The 20,248-nt window shown below is 36.7% G+C and overlaps 1 long non-coding RNA gene across 1 annotated transcript; it reads left to right on the plus strand.

Moving 5' to 3' along the window:
* Positions 1 to 576: 576 nt before the first annotated feature.
* On the plus strand, positions 577 to 10,960 carry LOC147530875 (uncharacterized). The gene is made up of 3 exons (XR_015228097.1): positions 577 to 1,338; positions 9,220 to 9,655; positions 10,675 to 10,960. It is a non-coding gene; the product is annotated as an uncharacterized LOC147530875 (long non-coding RNA).
* Positions 10,961 to 20,248: the final 9,288 nt, after the last annotated feature.

Raw genomic sequence — 20,248 nt, forward strand, 5'->3', positions numbered from 1 at the left:
TACTGATCCTTTAATAGTGGTTGGATGGCTGCTGTGAATCACAGAAGGTTTTTCAATTTTCATATCTAATATTTTTCGTTTCAGCTAACTCTACATATGTTTTTCATTTTTCTGATTAAAGTTTCATTTCACTGTGATTAGGGTTCAAAGGAATCAAGTTGAGCATAGGTATCCTTCTAATTTCTTTAACAAACCAAATATCTAAACCCTATTTGTTTTCATTTCACTGTTTTTTGGGTTTCACTGTGATTAGGGTTCGAACAAATCAAGGTGAGAACAAGTATCATTCTGATTCTTTTGTTCATAATTTAATTTGGATTTCAGTTTATTGTACAAGTATGAATTTATTTTGAGTCACAGTAGATTTAGGTGTGCTCACATAATTATTTATTGGATAGATTCCAGTCGATTTTCGATTTTGGATTTTTTTAGATTTTTGTTATCCCTTTGTTCGATTTTGAATAACAAAAGATTTGGAACTGAATCCTAAAAAATTGTTTGTTTTTTAGAGTGTTTTGATTATTTTTGGATGCAATGGTTTGGACTAACCAAGTAATCCCTCTCTCTCTCCCTATCTCACTTTTTCCATACAGATTGGCATCTAATTTTTTTCGTACAGAATGTTGATAATTCCTACATGAAATACTAGAACAGATTAATAACTTTCTCACTTTCATTAGAATTGGTTGTTTATCTAGAAAAGATTGTTCCCAAATTAATAACTTTCTCACTTTCATTAGAATTGATTGTTTATCTATGAAGAATTCTAAGATCGTAAGTATATCGCAGGTATTAGGACTATGTTCTTCTTTATCTTCAGGTTTGTGATTCTTCTAACAATCACTTTACCTATACCATTTGCAATACTGATTATCAAATATTCGGGTTTGGTTTGGTAGGCAATTTGCTTCCAAGTTATTATATCATTCAGTCCATTTTATTTTGTAGGTGGTACAAAAATAGGTTTATGTGAAATTATTCTCAAGCTTGTAAGACTTACTTGTAGAACCTTATGTGAACCATTGGTAGTGTATTATTGATGTTAGCAGGAGGAGATTGGTTATGTATTCATGGGTGGGATTTGTTGCAATTTTTCTTGAACATGCCACATTTATTAATGCTTTTCTTTTTCCTTTTCTGTGTGAAAAATATGTATAAAACACATAGTGTTTTATGTTTCATGGTTATATCATTATAGAAGGCATGAAATTCACTCTGTTTTTAACCTTTGTTATGTGATGATTAGTTTGATAAACAAGTAAGCAAATACTAATACCTGAAGATGCATTTGAAATGTCCTAACAGATCTCGAAATCAAGAAGGTAGATTAATGTATAGGTGATGGTTCCTAAAAGGTTACCCTAAAAGGTCTCCACCCGCAAGTATACGGGCGTCAAGTAATAAGTCCGGTAAGACCGGTTCGTTCCTCAGAGACTAAGTTAAACTAAAATCTAACCTTAAAACTATTGAGATTTAAAAATGGTTTGATTGAGGTAAAATAAAAATAAAATATAAAACTCAAAAATAAATAAATAAGTCGGTAATTCAGAAAAAGAGAACCTAGGGTTTTCGAATCCGTCTTCCTAATAATTCTAACGACAATTTAATTTTGATCTAATTGGATAGTTCTTTATATAACTCAGGTTTTAGTCCATGAACGGTCTAAAAACCCGGAAGATTTTATCGTTAAAATGGTAAAAACTTTAATAAATTATCGAGAAAATAATTATTATGACTTCATCTAAAACCCTAGATAGAAAATTAGTTCTTCATGATAAAGGATGGAAGCTTAACTATATAGAAAAAGGAAAGAAAAATAGAAAAGTTGGATTTCTTACTGATTTTGTAGCCAAACAGAGCCTTAAGGAAGTGATTTCCTTCTGTTTCTCCAAGAATTCTGCCAAACGCACCCTCTGGGAAAACGATTTTCTTGTCTTCCCGGAAATATTTTCCTCTCTGAGAAAATTATTTTCTCATCTTCTTCAACTCTGTTTCTTACTCTAACCTCCTGTTTCTCTCTTTCTCTCTTACTTTAATCTCTCTATCTATGTTATTTCTTGCTCTCTCACCAAACAGGAAACAAAAAAGAAAGAGAAAATCGAAAATCAAATCAATTAAAAAACCGAGTTTCTGTTATTCTCTCTCTCTACAAAAGTCTCTTCTTAATCTCTCTGTCTCTCTCTCTATCTCTCACGAATAAAGAGAGTACAATCAAAAAGAAAAGAAAAACAGAAATACTCAAAACCTCTCTCTCTCTCTCTATACTGTTCTATTTCTCTCTTAAAACCGAGATTCCACTTCTCTCTCTACTGTTCCTCTCTCTAAAATCCTACGACCCGTGATGATCTTCTCTCCAAAAAGCTCTAAAAACGATCATCCCCAACTCTTTCTTCTTCTTCTGTTTTATAGGAAACCAATAGGGATTTCTGTTTTGATTTCGGATTGAATCGAATCTCTCGGTTCAATCCGTTTCTCTCTCCCGGGTTTCTCTATTTCCTTCTTCTGCTTTAACCACGAGCTCTCTCTCTCTCTACAAAACTCAACCAAAACATCTCGTTTTGATTTCGAAATCTTCTCACTCCCTCTCTCTCGGGTCTCATCTCTTTTGTTTTGATTACATCTAGCTTTTGAGAGAGAAAGAAAATCTCTCTCTGTTCTATCTAAACAATTAGTTGAAGAAAGAGAGAAATAAGAAATGCCTGAGCTGTCCAATCGGTTTTCACGTGCTGGCGCTGACATGGAGTGAAGATGGGCCGCTTCAGAGACCGTCGGATCTTCAAAACGCGGATCTGGACGGCGGACAAGCTCGGAAGCACCATAATAACTTGCTCGCGGGTGTATTGGGACGTAAATTCTTGCCATCCCGAACAAGCGTCCCGCACAGCCCAACTGTGTACCGAAAATTCCATATTACGTTAGATTGCACGCCACGTGTCACGGTTGACTTGATTTTGATCCAAACTTTGACTAGCTATAAGTCTCTCATCCGAACCCCGATTAGACTTCCGTTTTCGCCTACGGGCTCGTCTTGGACTCTACTTTCCATCCGAGCACTAATATTGACCAAGAAGTCAGAATCAACAAATGACCAAAATGCCCCTAGTCTGTATTCTTTCCGACTTTATCCGTTTTGCACGCATAACTCTGTAAAAAGGTACCTGAACATAAAAGAGAGTAATTCGTGAGAGTAACTGCTCTAGAGAGACTAACTCGTCTAAATTAAGAGACTCAGATGAGACATTTTCATGTCTCATCAAACATCCCCAAACTTAGATTTTGCTAGTCCTCGAGCAAAACAGAAAAATAAAACTAAACCCATTTCACCACTTTCGTAGGGACCCACGATTGCACTTAGCCCGTGCAACAAGCCGTTAACCCTTTAGGTTACCCAAGAGGACGAGTTTTGTCTCGTGAGGGTTTGCAGTGAATATACCCACAAAATTCAAAAATCAAAAATGCAAAAGGGTCTAAATATGATGTGGACTAGAAATGTTTATCCGATAGATTTTCGAAAGTTAATAGAAATGAAATCTAAATCAATCGAACCATACAAACGCTAAAAATCTTTTCACTAGTAATCAAGACTCGAAGTGCACGTGACCAGCCAATATAAGTATCATTTTGGTTCTGAAAAGACAAGACCTCGATTACCGTCTCGATACATTTCGCCTCGACTACTGCCTCACGGTCATACACTCAAAAATCAAAGTCACTCAAGAATGGTTCACTCTATGTGTTGGTATGAATATGAAGGAAAACTCAACACATGAAAAAGACGGACTAAAATTCTGTGGACGACTGATCTCAAAGAAGGAAACAACCACTAATATGGAATGGGGAAGCTAACCAACTCTTCTCACCTGATCTACTATCTAATAATGCTTCCTAAAGGTCGATAGACACTAATGATGATGTGACTAGAACTCCTGAGAACTCGACGTCTTCAAATCTTCATGAACTACTTCAAGGAGTAAACACTCAAACAAAACTACATAAACACTTTTTTTTTCTTTCATTTTCATTTTTTTTTTCTTTCTTTTTTTTTTTTTTTTTTTTTTTTTTTTTGAGACTGACTCTGGTAATAAAACTCAAGATACATAACATACTTTCTTCCCTTTATTATTTCCTTGGGTAAAATTCTATTCACTTTGCTTCATGCCTTATTCTCAGGGTTCTAAATAATGATGGTATTCTATCTTTCTGTAGTTGACACTGTTTTCAAGTTTCTCAGACTACAAGAGAAGGTTTGCATTCCTGATGACATCCCTAGTGGTTGTAAAATTTGAACTCAAGAGATCAACTGAGTTCTAATGAATACTGCGAGGTTGAGTAGCTCTTCATTCTACTCAGAATTAGCTCAGAAGAGATCACTCAAAGCAAAAGAAAGGCTCAGAATCTCACATGGGTTAAGTCTCCACTAATGATCGATTAAGTTCTCTTAGAAAAGTCTACTCTTCACCTATCTAATACTCACATGGCTAGTGCACAGACAACTTCAAGACTCGAAATTCATGGAAAAACCTTTAGCAAAAGCATAGTACAACCAACTAGACTCTATAGCTATTAACAAGCAAAAACAACTAGACTCACGTTTCCAATCCAAAAATTAAAAATTTTGAAAATTTTTTAAACCCTTTTGAATTTTTGAAATAAGGACTAAAAATTCAATCCCCATCCCCAAACTTAAACCGAACATTGTCCTCAATGTTCTGAAGATTATGCAAAAATAACAGGGTGAAGGGAGAGATATTACCCGATTCAGCGTCCTCTGCATGGGTTGCCTCCCAGAAAGCGCTAAGTTTAACGTCTTCAGCCAGACGAAACAGATGACTTGAACAATAGAAAGAATTATACCTACTGGACTACAAATATGTGATTAACTGTAAACCAATAATCGATACATCTGTGGGTCCACCCAAAACACAAAGTTTTCAGTGAACGATAGTCTCACATTTTCATAACTTGGTGATAGTGTAAGTGAGACTATCAAGACAGAAGGGCAATCCCCAAACTTAGACGACAATAAGGTCGTCAAGTTTGGTACTGCACCAGAGAGATCACAGACCGGATAGAATGGGTCTTCATATGGATGATCGACAGAGGGAGTGAGTGCTTCAAAATTTACAAATGGTTTTGAGGGACAAAATACAAAGCAATCTAGAGGACTATCAATGACACCCGGACTTAAACTAGGGTTCTCTAAAACAGGTACTTCGGGTTCCTCCAATGGAGAAACCCTACTATCAGACTCACAATCCCTAGAAGTCGAGTTAGATAGTCCTTCTATAATTTCTTTTATCATGTTATCATCGGTGTCCCTAAAGAATTCTAAATCTTCGCCTAAATCAGGCGAGTCAATCCTCTCATTTAGCAAATTGGTCAACCATGATTCATCATCCTCAGTTGAGTCAAACGACTTCAAATCATCTTCAACTCTAGTGAACTCTTCATTATGGTCTGAATGTATTTCAAGTTCGATACAATGAGAGGATATCTCAATATCGGGCTCCATCGTTTCTGAGATTTTAGTCTCAATAACGATGTTGTCGGGAGAACTGTACTCCTCTAAAATTGTATCCTCGTCATCATAGTACACAGGACACTGTGGACCGTACTCTACATTCTCATAGTGATCTTCTTCTATAATACTGGTTGTTATTTCTTGTAGAGGTCTACAGATATTGTCAGTCTTTTCTTCTAAAGTCTGACAAAACTCGAAAGTACTCTTTTGAAGATCACTAACAGTTTGGGTCAATGAAGATGATCCTAAAGATGGAGAGTCAATAGTTTCACCGTTATCCCACTGAAGTTGAGACACGTGTGAAGCATGAGACTCTTCATTAATCCTCCTTAGCGCACTCATAGACTCTTCATGAACCTTCTTTAACATACTCATAGTTTCGGCCAACGAAGGTGATGCTAAAGATGAAGGATCAATGGTTTCACCGTTATCCCATTGAGATTGAGATAGTGAAGCATAAAATTCTTCGTTACAATGCATGTAAGAGTCATTAGTTTCAATGTTTTCCCATTGAGGTTGGGACACATTTGGAGCATAAGACTCTCTACTACAATGCATGTAAGATGATCTGTCAGGATATCTATAATATGGTTCATAACCTTCTTGAGGTTGATAATAATCCCTACGACCATCATTATGCACATTGTCTCTAGGATGACTACTACTATTCTGCCCATTTGCTAAATACCACCATGGTAGATTTGAAGAACTCTCGTCCCTTCTGCCATTATGTTGGGACCACGATCTATCCATTTTTTTTTTTTTTTTTTTTTTTTTAGAGACCGAAAACCGAGGAAGCCCTACGAAGATCCTATAGGAAAGCAAACACAATCAGGCTGACTCCACCAAGCAACTTAGACAAAATCTAGCAATGAGTGGGTTTGTCAGATTCACCTAAAAAAGCTAGACAGCTCCTATTTCGCCACAACACTTGAACTTTGACTGTTATAAAGGTTACTCGATCAGAGTAGTCGGTAAACAATTCTCCAGGAAGACAACCAACGATGAACGTTGTGACAGCCGTCTTCCTTCGGCAAACGTTTCCTCTTCTCGAGGCGGCCTTTTTGACAAGAATTGTTTACAAACTTTCCTCTGAGAATGCTAGATAAAAGTCAATTTCCCGAGTTGTTTTTGAAGGGTCTTATGAGCTCGATACCTTAGGGGCTGATGTCTAAATAATATTTTAGATTTTTAAGTGAGGTTTGGGTTCGTGAATGTTGTTACCTATGTGGGCAAGAGAACGGTGATGAAATCCGTTTCTTAACTTGTAACTGGGTTAGTGCCCTTACTAGAATGATTACACTAACAGTTCGATCAAAGCAATTAGGCACACGAATTCACACCAATACCCACTGACAGGAGATTCGTGGGTGTTCAAGAAATTTACCTCCCGTTCAAGACGGGCGATGACCTTTGTAGATGACCCGCGAGTGTTCCGACCCGAGGCTTCGTTTTGGTTTTCGGTTACAATTTAATTAAGCCCTCCAATTTAGGGTCAAAACTTTAAAAATAAAAAAAATAAAACTAGAAAGTCTAAAAGTCTCTCTCTCACCAAAATAAAATAAAATAAAATAAAAAATTAAAATAACAAAAAATGTAAATTCTTCTTTTTGAGCTCCTCTCCTTGTTGCGCCTTCTCCTTTGCTCCTTAGTGTTTTTTTCTACACCAAAAACGGAAAAGCAAGTAAAAGTGTCCAAAAATATAAACTTACTAAAAAAAATAGAAATAAAATTAGATTAAATTTAAACTAAGTCCCCGGCAGCGGCGCCAAAAACTTGATGGTTCCTAAAAGGTTACCCTAAAAGGTCTCCACCCGCAAGTATACGGGCGTCAAGTAATAAGTCCGGTAAGACCGGTTCGTTCCTCAGAGACTAAGTTAAACTAAAATCTAACCTTAAAACTATTGAGATTTAAAAATGGTTTGATTGAGGTAAAATAAAAATAAAATATAAAACTCAAAAATAAATAAATAAGTCGGTAATTCAGAAAAAGAGAACCTAGGGTTTTCGAATCCGTCTTCCTAATAATTCTAACGACAATTTAATTTTGATCTAATTGGATAGTTCTTTATATAACTCAGGTTTTAGTCCATGAACGGTCTAAAAACCCGGAAGATTTTATCGTTAAAATGGTAAAAACTTTAATAAATTATCGAGAAAATAATTATTATGACTTCATCTAAAACCCTAGATAGAAAATTAGTTCTTCATGATAAAGGATGGAAGCTTAACTATATAGAAAAAGGAAAGAAAAATAGAAAAGTTGGATTTCTTACTGATTTTGTAGCCAAACAGAGCCTTAAGGAAGTGATTTCCTTCTGTTTCTCCAAGAATTCTGCCAAACGCACCCTCTGGGAAAACGATTTTCTTGTCTTCCCGGAAATATTTTCCTCTCTGAGAAAATTATTTTCTCATCTTCTTCAACTCTGTTTCTTACTCTAACCTCCTGTTTCTCTCTTTCTCTCTTACTTTAATCTCTCTATCTATGTTATTTCTTGCTCTCTCACCAAACAGGAAACAAAAAAGAAAGAGAAAATCGAAAATCAAATCAATTAAAAAACCGAGTTTCTGTTATTCTCTCTCTCTACAAAAGTCTCTTCTTAATCTCTCTGTCTCTCTCTCTATCTCTCACGAATAAAGAGAGTACAATCAAAAAGAAAAGAAAAACAGAAATACTCAAAACCTCTCTCTCTCTCTCTATACTGTTCTATTTCTCTCTTAAAACCGAGATTCCACTTCTCTCTCTACTGTTCCTCTCTCTAAAATCCTACGACCCGTGATGATCTTCTCTCCAAAAAGCTCTAAAAACGATCATCCCCAACTCTTTCTTCTTCTTCTGTTTTATAGGAAACCAATAGGGATTTCTGTTTTGATTTCGGATTGAATCGAATCTCTCGGTTCAATCCGTTTCTCTCTCCCGGGTTTCTCTATTTCCTTCTTCTGCTTTAACCACGAGCTCTCTCTCTCTCTACAAAACTCAACCAAAACATCTCGTTTTGATTTCGAAATCTTCTCACTCCCTCTCTCTCGGGTCTCATCTCTTTTGTTTTGATTACATCTAGCTTTTGAGAGAGAAAGAAAATCTCTCTCTGTTCTATCTAAACAATTAGTTGAAGAAAGAGAGAAATAAGAAATGCCTGAGCTGTCCAATCGGTTTTCACGTGCTGGCGCTGACATGGAGTGAAGATGGGCCGCTTCAGAGACCGTCGGATCTTCAAAACGCGGATCTGGACGGCGGACAAGCTCGGAAGCACCATAATAACTTGCTCGCGGGTGTATTGGGACGTAAATTCTTGCCATCCCGAACAAGCGTCCCGCACAGCCCAACTGTGTACCGAAAATTCCATATTACGTTAGATTGCACGCCACGTGTCACGGTTGACTTGATTTTGATCCAAACTTTGACTAGCTATAAGTCTCTCATCCGAACCCCGATTAGACTTCCGTTTTCGCCTACGGGCTCGTCTTGGACTCTACTTTCCATCCGAGCACTAATATTGACCAAGAAGTCAGAATCAACAAATGACCAAAATGCCCCTAGTCTGTATTCTTTCCGACTTTATCCGTTTTGCACGCATAACTCTGTAAAAAGGTACCTGAACATAAAAGAGAGTAATTCGTGAGAGTAACTGCTCTAGAGAGACTAACTCGTCTAAATTAAGAGACTCAGATGAGACATTTTCATGTCTCATCAATAGGTGATCCAATCTCATACATTTTCTTTTCCTATTAGGCAACATCGAGACAAAAACTGGCTATGGTACACCACATGGAAGTGCTGAGTACTTGGAGAGCTAAAGTTCAAAACATCCTGATGAATTTAGGACACCAATTGTTTGAGAATATGCTCCTAAGAATTTATATGATACAATCCAATTCAGTCCATATATTGAATATCATTTATTTTCATCGGGGTTAAATGGTTCAGTTTTTTTTCATAAGCTTGAATCGTTTCAATTTAATATTACTCATTCAGTGTTTGTGTTTTTTCCCTATATAAACTTATCCAGAAACTGGATTTACGTAAAGATAAAGACAAAAGAAATCTCTGAAATTTGGTACTGGTCTTTCAAGTATCTTTCTATGCCCCATGTTTCTTGAATTATAATTCGATTCCAGGATTTATGATGTCTGGTGAGTGATGTTCCTTCTTCTTCATGTCTTCTTTATTTTGTAGTTTTATTTTGATTGCTTTAGGGTTTGCTATTTGTTGCTTTGATAAAAAAAATATTATGGATTTACAGTTTAGATTCTTAGTCGAGTTCAAAGACTGTCGTAGTAAATTTTGTAAGGGCGCTTATTTTTTTATGTCTATCTTTCTGCTTCATTCGATTATAGATTTTATACGATTTTATTCAGTTTTTTGTCAATAATGTTTGCAAAACTACTCAGGATTCAAGATTCATATTCTCAATTTCTACTTAGAATCCAAAGTCGTGTTAGCACAACACAATAACTTTGCCTTATTACCCATTTGTCGAGGTTGAACCCATTTCTTTTACTATACCTACCATATATGAATAAAACTTTTTGTCTAATGCCTGGATTGATTAAGTAGTAGCTTTGTAACTTTGCCTTCTTTTGGGTTCTTTATGGATTTACAATTATCTTACTGATGTATGTTATTAGCTTTTTGTAAATTGCCTGAACTATTGTTGTTTATTTGGAGCCATCACCAGTTCGATACTATTTGGCTGTCCATTTGATCGTCTAAGCACGAAAACAATTATCCATTTTTTAGGTGTATTGCATTTAAAGTTGGTTCAGTCTTTTTTTTTCGTATGGTATTTCATATTTAGTTTTATGCCGTATATATCAATTTGATCGTCTAAGCACGAAAACAATTATCCATTTTTTAGGTGTATTGCATTTAAAGTTGCTTCAGTCTTTTTTTTTTGTATGGTATTTCATATTTAGTTTTATGCCGTATATATCATCTTTGATCAATTTAACTTTTGATGTTAGAAACAATTGTGTCAAATAATAAGTAACGTTGTGCCATAAACATATTACTCAAAAAATTTGTTTCTTAGTGCAAAACCATTGCTTACTTCTTAGTGTAACAAATAAATTATTCCTATTCCGACATTTCAATCATATTCTTACATAACTTCATTTCCAACATAGGCTCACCATTTATTTCATATTGTAAGAGTTTACTGATAAACCAACCCACTGGCCGTAGTGATATCTCGGAGATGGAAGACTACTTATTCGACGATCATATTCTTTAAATATTTATTAACGACAACTTTTGCCTATTGTATTATCATGTATTATTATTGTTTTGGTTACGTGTGTTTCTTTACTTGTAGTGTTTATTTGAGTAGGCCTTGCGAAGTTTATTCGACTTGCAGGAGAGATGAATGTTCATGCAAGTTTTTGTGAGTCTCACTGTCAAGTATTTACACATCATTTCATGAAGATTAATTTCGTTCATCTCCCTCTTGTTTTCATGTTTATTCTATCTTACTAAATCTCTGAAGGAGATAAAGTTCGGATTGTGCAACTGCTATCTGTTAATCTTTTATTGTTTATTCCAAATACAACGCACATATAATGATAACTTCATGTTCTTTAAAAAAAACTTCATGTTGGTTAGGGCTACAACTTTAAGTTAATGTTATTAAAGTAGAACTCAAAATTAGTTGTTAAGGTTATTCTCTTTTGTGCATATACTTGTAAAGGAAGCCGCACTTGCATCATAGATTTGGCATCCAGAAGGTTTGTGATTCAGCAGGTTCATACCCATTACGACCAGGAGTTCATTGTCGAATCAAGAATTCACTCTTTTTCCATATGTTTTTCAGCTTCCTGCCCCTCACTAACTTTTATATTGAACCTTCTGTTTTATATGTAATTTTAATTGTTATCTAAGTTGGTTATCTATTTTATTTTAAATTATTTGTTTCTAATTTTTATATTTTAGTTTTATATGCAGACATTGATGCATCCGAAAAGGTTGCACACCCAAGTGGAGGTATCAAGTAGTAATCCGGCAAAGCCGGGATCGATCCAAGGATAGGAAGGTAGTTTGGATATCGAAGGGTCTTATCCCCCGGTCTATGTATCAAATGCTAACTTAGACTAAATAGGAAAGGAAACAAAGATAAATGGGGGTTTTAGATTGAATAAGTAATAAGAGAAGAAATAAACTAATTAAACGATAAAAGTAAACGGGCGAGAGAGATTCGAGAGAAGAGTCGGAGGAACAAGAGTCGGGAGACGGTAAGACTCGATTCGGGCAACAAATAAGTGAGAGAGGTGTCGAAGTCCGGGAATCCATAATGATAAACCTACGACTATGTGTAGTCCGATTTAATGTGTCGAGGTACAATCGATATTCGACTCCTAAAGTAGATGTCTCTAAGTACTACGTATATCCGGAGATCATACTTAGTCAAACAAACGTCTAAATCTGTTAATCCCGAGTCATCGAAAGTGTCGTCTAGTCGCCTAACTATGTGAAGTGCATGACAAGACACATGAAATTATGACTTAAACTACGATCGATATCGAATACTTCGTTTCGTCTATTAACTATGCGAAGTGCTTGACAAGACACATGAAAATACGATCAAAACGATAATCGAAATAAATGAACATCAATTTATAATCAAAACATCAAATCATATTAAACATAGTCACGAATTCATCACATTTCATCTCATATAATCGACAAACTAAAGTTAACTAAATATGGTGATTGAATAAGAAATGGAAAAGAAATGGTGAGAGAATCCCCCTTTTTTCGATGATGATTCGTGGCTAAGATCGTCGGAAAATATGAGTTTTTAGTTGCAGCCGATCTCCCCTTAGCAATTTTCTGGGTTCCCCATAGCGACCACCATCATCTTCTCCATTTAGAACACAACCTCCATTAAAGCTAACCCTAGCTTTCTCTCTCTAGAAATCTTCAACCAAAATCAAATCAAACCACATGGGAAGCTAGCCAAGGATGAGGGGAACAAAAGCCCTAAAGTTTCGGGTCAAGAAGGTTGCCGGAGAACTCATACAAGTCCGGCCAAAGTTGAGAAGAAATCCGGCCAAAAAATGGAGTTTCCGGCTAAATGAGGTGATGTCCGGCCTTGAGCTGCTGGAAGTCGCGTCCCCAAGGCCGTTCCGAGCTGCAGCCGCGACCTTAGCAAGCTTCCCGTGCACGATCTGTCCGTTCCGAGCAGGGCCGGCCCTGACTATTTGGTGGCCCGAAGCGAAGTCTAGAAATGAGGCCCCTTGTATTATACGCAAATTTTAAGTTCCACTTATGCCCTCATGAACCTAGGTCGAACCCGATCCTATAGAATCTATGCATGAAACTAAATATTCTCCCGTCATTCAAAAATGCATACAAAATGTAAATCTTATCAATTTAATCCTGGCTCGATTCATCGCAATAGTTAGCCAACATACATGGGAGCACTTTTTTGTGATGCTGAAATGGGACAAGAACATACATTTGAGTGGTTCTGTCTTTGGTTTTCCAGACCACTTGTTTTACGCGTCAAAATTTTAAGATTTTAGTTAATTACTTAAACATGAGGAATTCTAGTTCCCATACTACAATTAGTACCTAGAACAAGAACCTAGCTATCGTTATACAACATATATGGAAGTTGCAAATTGTAACAAGATTTTAGTAGTGTGTTTATTTTTGGAGAGAGTGATGTGTTTGGAGTGACTTAAAACATTGAATTTGAAATCTTATAATATATTGGGAGGAGATTTCTCCTAACAAAATAGTCATTTAGATTCATCTACGATAAAATAAAATTTATCTAACTTAAATTATATATTAGAAGGAGATGTCTCCAACACTTAGTGATGAAGTCAAAAAAATAAAAAATACTCATCTTATGAAAATTTTAATTTTTTGTTCGAAAAATATCAACTAATATTATAATAAATATTAACACAACCAATAAACACATACAAAGTTCAACAAAAAAAAAAAAAAATACGTACAAATAAAGATGTAGCCATATCAAGATGAAATGGGATCTCATCAAAAAAAAAAAAGATGAAATGGGGAATTCCTTAACAAAAAAAAAGATGAAATGGGGAATAGTGACCTAAAGAGAAGTGAGAAATAAAAAGTGGAGATGTAGTGGAAAGATGCACAAAAATTACTTTAAAAACAGACGTGAGTCAAAACTTAAAAATAGTTAGTATTTGTTAAAAGGAAGAGGTATATATATTTTGGTTGGGCCCATTTGTTGAAAAAGAACAAAAGATTTTCCAGGAGTGTTAAATGTGGGTGGCTCTCATCTAATTACCTGGTGCTGGACCAGACTGAAAGCATTTATAGGTTGGAAATTCTTATAGACACTCCAAAAAATGTGGCCCCAAAAATCTCCAAAAATTTGGTGGCCCAAAGCGAGGCATTGCTCGCTTTGGGCCAAGGCCGGCCCTGGTTCCGAGCGAAATCGGGGCTGCTCCCTTGCTGTCCCGCGGGTGCTGCTGTGCGTCCATGAAAGCTGCAGCAGCAGCTCCCGTGCATCCTTCCCGTGCCGGCCAGCTGCTGTTGTAGCTCTCCCGAGCAGCCCGAGATGCTCCATGCAGCCCGAGCTACTGCCGGCCAAGCTTGGCCGGCCTTGAGCTTGGCCGGCCTTGCTTTGGCCGGCACTTCTCCTTCTCTTTGCTCTCTCTCCTTCAACCTCTCAAACCTTTAAAACCCTAGTTGATTCTCTAGGTTTTTGATGATGAACACTCAAACCCTAGCCACCTTTCTCTCCTTCTCTCTCTTGCCTCTTGCCCAAGCTTGAAGATGATGAATAGTGTTTTCTTTACTACTTGTGATCCTTTCTTTTTGACTCAAAACCCTAGTCAATGTTTGACTCTGACGCAGACTTTACTTTGAACCATAAAGAGGGTGCCTCCAAGATTTTTCCTTGTCATCTTCTTTGGGCTTGTGTGGGCTTTGGGTTTGGTTTAGAAACCAAGCGAGTGCCTTCATCTTGTCTCTACATTTAAAACCAAAAGGGGGGTGCCTTCAAGAAAAGACCTTAGCTTCTATCTTTCACATCTTCCCCGTCCGAACTCCGAATTGAATTCCGTTTTCACCGTCGGACTTGTCATTAACTCCTCTTGTCATTTGATTTGCTTGAAGTCCTTTTCTCTCGTTTTTGACACATGAAATGATAGTGACAATTCGTTCCCTTTATTCCGATTTACATGTTTAACTCCAAAATAGGTACCTAACATGAAAAACACATAAAATATTATTGATAACACTCAAAAAGGACTAATTAGTCTAAGTTAGGCTCTCCAAATGTGACATTTTCGTGTCACATCAGACATCTCAAACGTGCAAGACGAGATTGTTTGTACTCATGAGTCATGACAGACCCCATGGGCTTTAGTTAGGACATTGTTTTTCATTTTAATCTCTTGTGAGCACATCCCGTGCCCTATGGGCACGGGCCATATCTAGTCTATTATATAAAATAGGATGTTAAGTGCTGACTAGGACAAACCCAAAAAGAAACTAAAGACAAACCAAAGATAAATCTAGTCGTCCGTTATCCCATGATAAATCTTGACCCTCTATTTATTTAAGATAAACAAAACAAATAATACGTGCATAGCTCCAATTTATTGCTGTCTGGGATAAATCCAACCGTCCGTCGCTGATCAACACTAATGTCAACCTTTAGATCCTTTCCAATTATGATTCACGTTAAAAGTCATTAATTTGACCATTACAAACTAAATTTATTCCTATTTAATCAACCTCTCACATTTTCTATTTAATCTGATTAAATGATTTTCAGTTACAAACTAAATGAAGGTAGTTTTAGTTAAAATCTTATGGAGGGAAGTTGGACAACAATATGTATAATACATTTGCTTGATTTCATCTTCACCTCTATCTTCACAGGTAATTTATACAGTTTTTCTTTCTAAATTTTAGCATATTTGTGTCTATTTTAATTTGGATTGGAATAACACTAATTTGAAGTTGATTCAAAATCGGTTATAAAATATTTTTCTAAATTTATTTTTTTTAGTTGCTCACTAATTAATGTGGACCTAATTTTAACATTTCATTTCTTCATTGATTTGATGTTGGTTCAGCCTAGAGAGTTGAATTCAAAGGGCAAGTATTAATGCTTGTGTTTCTTTCTTCATCAAAGTTGTTACAAGGTTTGTGAATCTGATAGTACAGTTTCTTCATTGATTTGAAGATGGTTCAGCCTCGTAGAATTCATTTTAAGTTGTCTATACCCATTCTATTTATAGTCCAATGTTTATGTTTCTTTTGTGTTCAATGTTTTTGTATCTCATCTTCAATATTTGTTTATAAACTAGAAAATGTGGCGTAAAGATGTGAAAGAGGGAAGTCAGTTGATTTTCATCTTAGATTCCTACCGAACCATGGTAACTACAATTTCATAATAAATTTGTTTTTTGAGTTGCTACCGATTAATGTGGACCTGATTTTAACATTTTTTTAATTGATTTGATGTTGGTTCAACCTAGAGAGTTGAATTCAAGGTGCAAGTATTAATTGTATTTAGAGTCCAATGTATGTGTTTCTTTTTTCATCAAAGTTGTTTTAAGGTTTGTGAATCTAATAGTACAATTTCTTGATTGATTTGGAGATGGTTCAGCCTTGTAAAATTCATTTTAAGGTGCGTATACTCTTTCAATTTATAGTCCAATGTTTATGTTTCTTTTGTGCATAATGGTTTTGTTTCTCATCTTCAATATTTGTTTATAAACCAGAAAATATGGCATAAAGATGTGAAAGAGGAAAATCAGTTGATTTTTGTTATACATTTCTACCGAACCATGGTAACTACAATTTCAGAATTTTATACCTATTTATTTGTCTTAATGTTAGCTATTATATTGGTAAATTTTGATATAGGTTTTTTTTTAACTTTCTTCACTTAAATTGTGCTAAAAAATATTGGGTTCTTTTAGTCTTATTTGAAAAAACATAAAATAAAGAATGCAAAGCAACAAAACAAAAAACAATATCACCAGGAAACCCATAATATAGAACTGGCAAAAGGGATCACAAATCCGGTAAGTTTGTCATGTGGATGAGCTTTCAGAAAACGTATTGAGAATAATTGTTTGTTGCAAAGGGTTTTGGATTGCGTTCGTTTCTGTTTTCTTTGTGTGATTTTCATGGTCGCAAGATCAACGAAAAGAAGGGTTCCAAATAGAACTAAAAAATTAACTACATTTTTTTTTTTCAGATCAAGTTTGCATCAGCCTTGGAAAAGTTATCTTAGGAAGCGTCAACATCTGATGGAAAACTAAAAAGCTAAAGGAAAAAAAATAAACATAAGGGAAAAAGAGCTTTCCAAGTTTATGATATTATTGGAAGTCTTATTAGAGCATCTCTAATGGGAGCTTCATCCCTCCAAAAAGTACAACTTTTGGAGGGATGGAGCTCCAATCTTTCTCCAATGGTTCTCCATATCTCCAAAGATTTGAAGAACCATGAATAGTGCTTCTTCAAACATGAAGGGGCACTATTCACCTTCTCCATATGAGATCAGACTTTTTATTTGGTCCTATTTGCTTTTATGTGTTTAATTTATGTCTTTTAAATTATTTTTTTAGTCCTAATTTATTGCATATGTTCTTACTTATTCATTTTAAGTCCCTGCTTTAATTTTTTTTTGTACTAATTAAGTTTCATTTCAACATATATTTTAATGAAGAAGTTTAAGTTTAAGTAGTGCAATGTATTTTTTTTTAATCTATTTTTAGTTTAATTTTCTTTTCATGCAAATTTTTTTGTATTTTTTTTAATATATTAGTGATTTTTAATATAATTATTATGTCTTTTTTAATTTACTATATATGTAGTAAATGTGTTTTTGTTTAAATGTTAGATTAAAATAATGTAGTAAATGTTTTGGAGGGGTGGATAGAGTTGGAACCATTGGCGAGCCCCTCCAAAAGTGGGCCCAAATTTGGAGAAGATGCTCATTTGGAGGGGCATTTGGAGAAGAACCATTGGAGATGCTCTTAGAGAATGATTCTGCAGTGTGTTGGACTAATGTACTTAAAACTTGAAACCCAAATTCGTTCTATTTGGAATATTATAGGTTGACAAGTAGTTTCTTTACTTTTTGTTTGAGGTTATATGGTTCATATATCAAAATTTTGAACTTTGTTGTATGATTATACGATCAGTTTCTATTGATTTTGGTATGAAACCTCAAACTTTGCTTTAAAATTTGACAAAACACAAAATGTTTTGAGACAAACGTTAGTATAGACCATCCTCGTTCGTTTCATTCAACTCTGACTCTAGCCTTTAAATTTTATCCCCCTCATTAAATTTATTAATTGTCACATTGATTTAATTCCGTTTTGGCCCCCATATTGTGACCAACTCACCGTTTTGGCCCCCAATTGTGTCCGGCAGTTCGTTTTGGCCCCAATTTCCTATTTGGCCCCACCATATTTTTGTAAGCTTCTCCATTATACCCTTATGGCAAATTCGTAATTTAAATGTGTTTTCTTTCTCTTTGTCCACCTCACCAAGCAATTTCCACGTCACATTTGTCCACATAAGGTCGCCGGAAAATGTCGCCGGAAAATGTCGCCGGCGACATCATTTCCGGCGACCACCATTTTTTTTTTTTTAACTTCTTCTTCTCCAACCATCTCCTTCTTCTTCTCCAACCATCTCCTTCCTTCTTCTTCTCTCTCTCTCTCCTTCTTCTTCTCTCTCCTTCTTCTTCTCTCTCTCCTTCTTCTTCTCTCTCTCTTCCCCTCTTCTCTCTCTCTCCCTCTTCTCTCTCTGTTAGGTTTCCGGCGAAGGGAAACCCTTCGCCGGAAACCGTCTGGATCTGGGGAAAACCCCAGATCCAGACACCTCTTCGTCTGGATTTTCCAGACGAAGAGGGGTTCCTCTTCGTCTGGAAAATCCAGACGAAGAGGGGTCCTCTTCGTCTGGAAAATCCAGACGAAGAGGGGTTCCTCTTCGTCTGGAAAATCCAGACGAAGAGGGGTTCCTCTTCGTCTGGAAAATCCAGACGAAGAGGGGTTCCTCTTCGTCTGGAAAATCCAGACGAAGAGGGGTCCTCTTCGTCTGGAAATTCCAGACGAAGAGGGGTTCCTCTTCGTCTGGAAATTTCCAGACGAAGAGGGGTCTGGATCTGGGGTTTTCCCCAGATCCAGACGGTTTCCGGCGAAGGGTTTCCCTTCGCCGGAAACCTAACAGAGAGAGAAGAGGGGGAGAGAGAGAGAAGAGGGGAAGAGAGAGAGAAGAAGAAGGAGAGAGAGAAGAAGAAGGAGAAAGAGAGAGAAGAAGAAGGAAGGAGATGGTTGGAGAAGAAGAAGGAGATGGTTGGAGAAGAAGAAGTTAAAAAAAAAAAAAAAAAAAAAAAAATGGTGGTCGCCGGAAATGATGTCGCCGGCGACATTTTCCGGCGACATTTTCCGGCGACCTTATGTGGACAAATGTGACGTGGAAATTGCTTGGTGAGGTGGACAAAGAGAAAGAAAACACATTTAAATTACGAATTTGCCATAAGGGTATAATGGAGAAGCTTACAAAAATATGGTGGGGCCAAATAGGAAATTGGGGCCAAAACGAACTGCCGGACACAATTGGGGGCCAAAACGGTGAGTTGGTCACAATATGGGGGCCAAAACGGAATTAACCCTTTATTTAAATCACTTTTTCTACCTTTTAATTTGGGTTAATTCCGTTTTGGCCCCCGATTTGTGACCAACTGGCCGTTTTAGCCCCCCATAAGTGTCCGGCAGTTCGTTTTGGCCCCAAGGACCAAATTTTTGACGAAATTATCCTCGGGGGCCAAAATAGAATTATTTCTGAAAAGGGGTAAAAACAAAAAAAAAACCACATCACCCCTTTCTTTATCATCCACTTCACCTTATCTCTCCTCCATCACACCACCTCCTCTCCACCTCACCCTTCTTCTCCGGCGAAAGGTTGCCGGCCGGAATAAAAAATTCCGGCCGGCCGCCTTAACTAAAAAAAAAAAAAAAATTTCTTCCTTTCTCTCTCTCCTCTTCTTCTTCTTCCTTTCTCTCTCTTCTTCTTCCTTTCTCTCTCTTCTTCTTCCTTTCTCTCTCTCCTCTTCTTCTTCTTCCTTTCTCTCTCTTCTTCTTCCTTTCTCTATCTTCTTCTTCCTTTTCCTCCTTTCTCTCTCTCTTCTTTTCCCTCAATCTCTCTCTCTCTAAGCTCCCCTTCGCCGGCAGAAATTCCGGCGAAGGGGACAAGGGTTTCCAGACCGGAAACCCTCGGTTTCACGAAGGGTTTCCGATCTGGAAACCCTTCCCCTTCGCCGAAATTTCTGCCGGCGAAGGGGAGCTTAGAGAGAGAGAGATTGAGGGAAAAGGAAGAAGAGAGAGAAAGGAAGAAGAAGAAGAAGAGGAGAGAGAAAAGAAGAATTTTTTTTTTTAGTAAAGGTGGCCGGCCGGAATAAAAAATTCCGGCCGACAACCTTTCGCCGGAGAAGAAGGGTGAGGTGGACAGAGTGATGTGGTAATTGTGTGGACAAAGAAAAAGAAAAAAATAATTACAGAAATGCCATGGGGGTAGAATTGGGAGGTTTAAAAAAATTTGGGGCCATTTAGGAATTTTTTGGGGCCAAAACGAACTGCCGGACACAATCGGGGGCCAAAACGGCCAGTTGGTCACAAATCGGGGGCCAAAACGGAATTAACCCAAATTTCTCTTGAAACTTTTCCATTTCCTGTGGAAACCTTTAGAACTCTTATACGTAATAC

This window comes from Eschscholzia californica, unplaced genomic scaffold, assembly GCF_041429995.1.
Source record: "Eschscholzia californica isolate CP2 unplaced genomic scaffold, dmEscCali1.0.p SCAF_6, whole genome shotgun sequence".
Taxonomy (NCBI): Eukaryota; Viridiplantae; Streptophyta; class Magnoliopsida; order Ranunculales; family Papaveraceae; genus Eschscholzia; species Eschscholzia californica.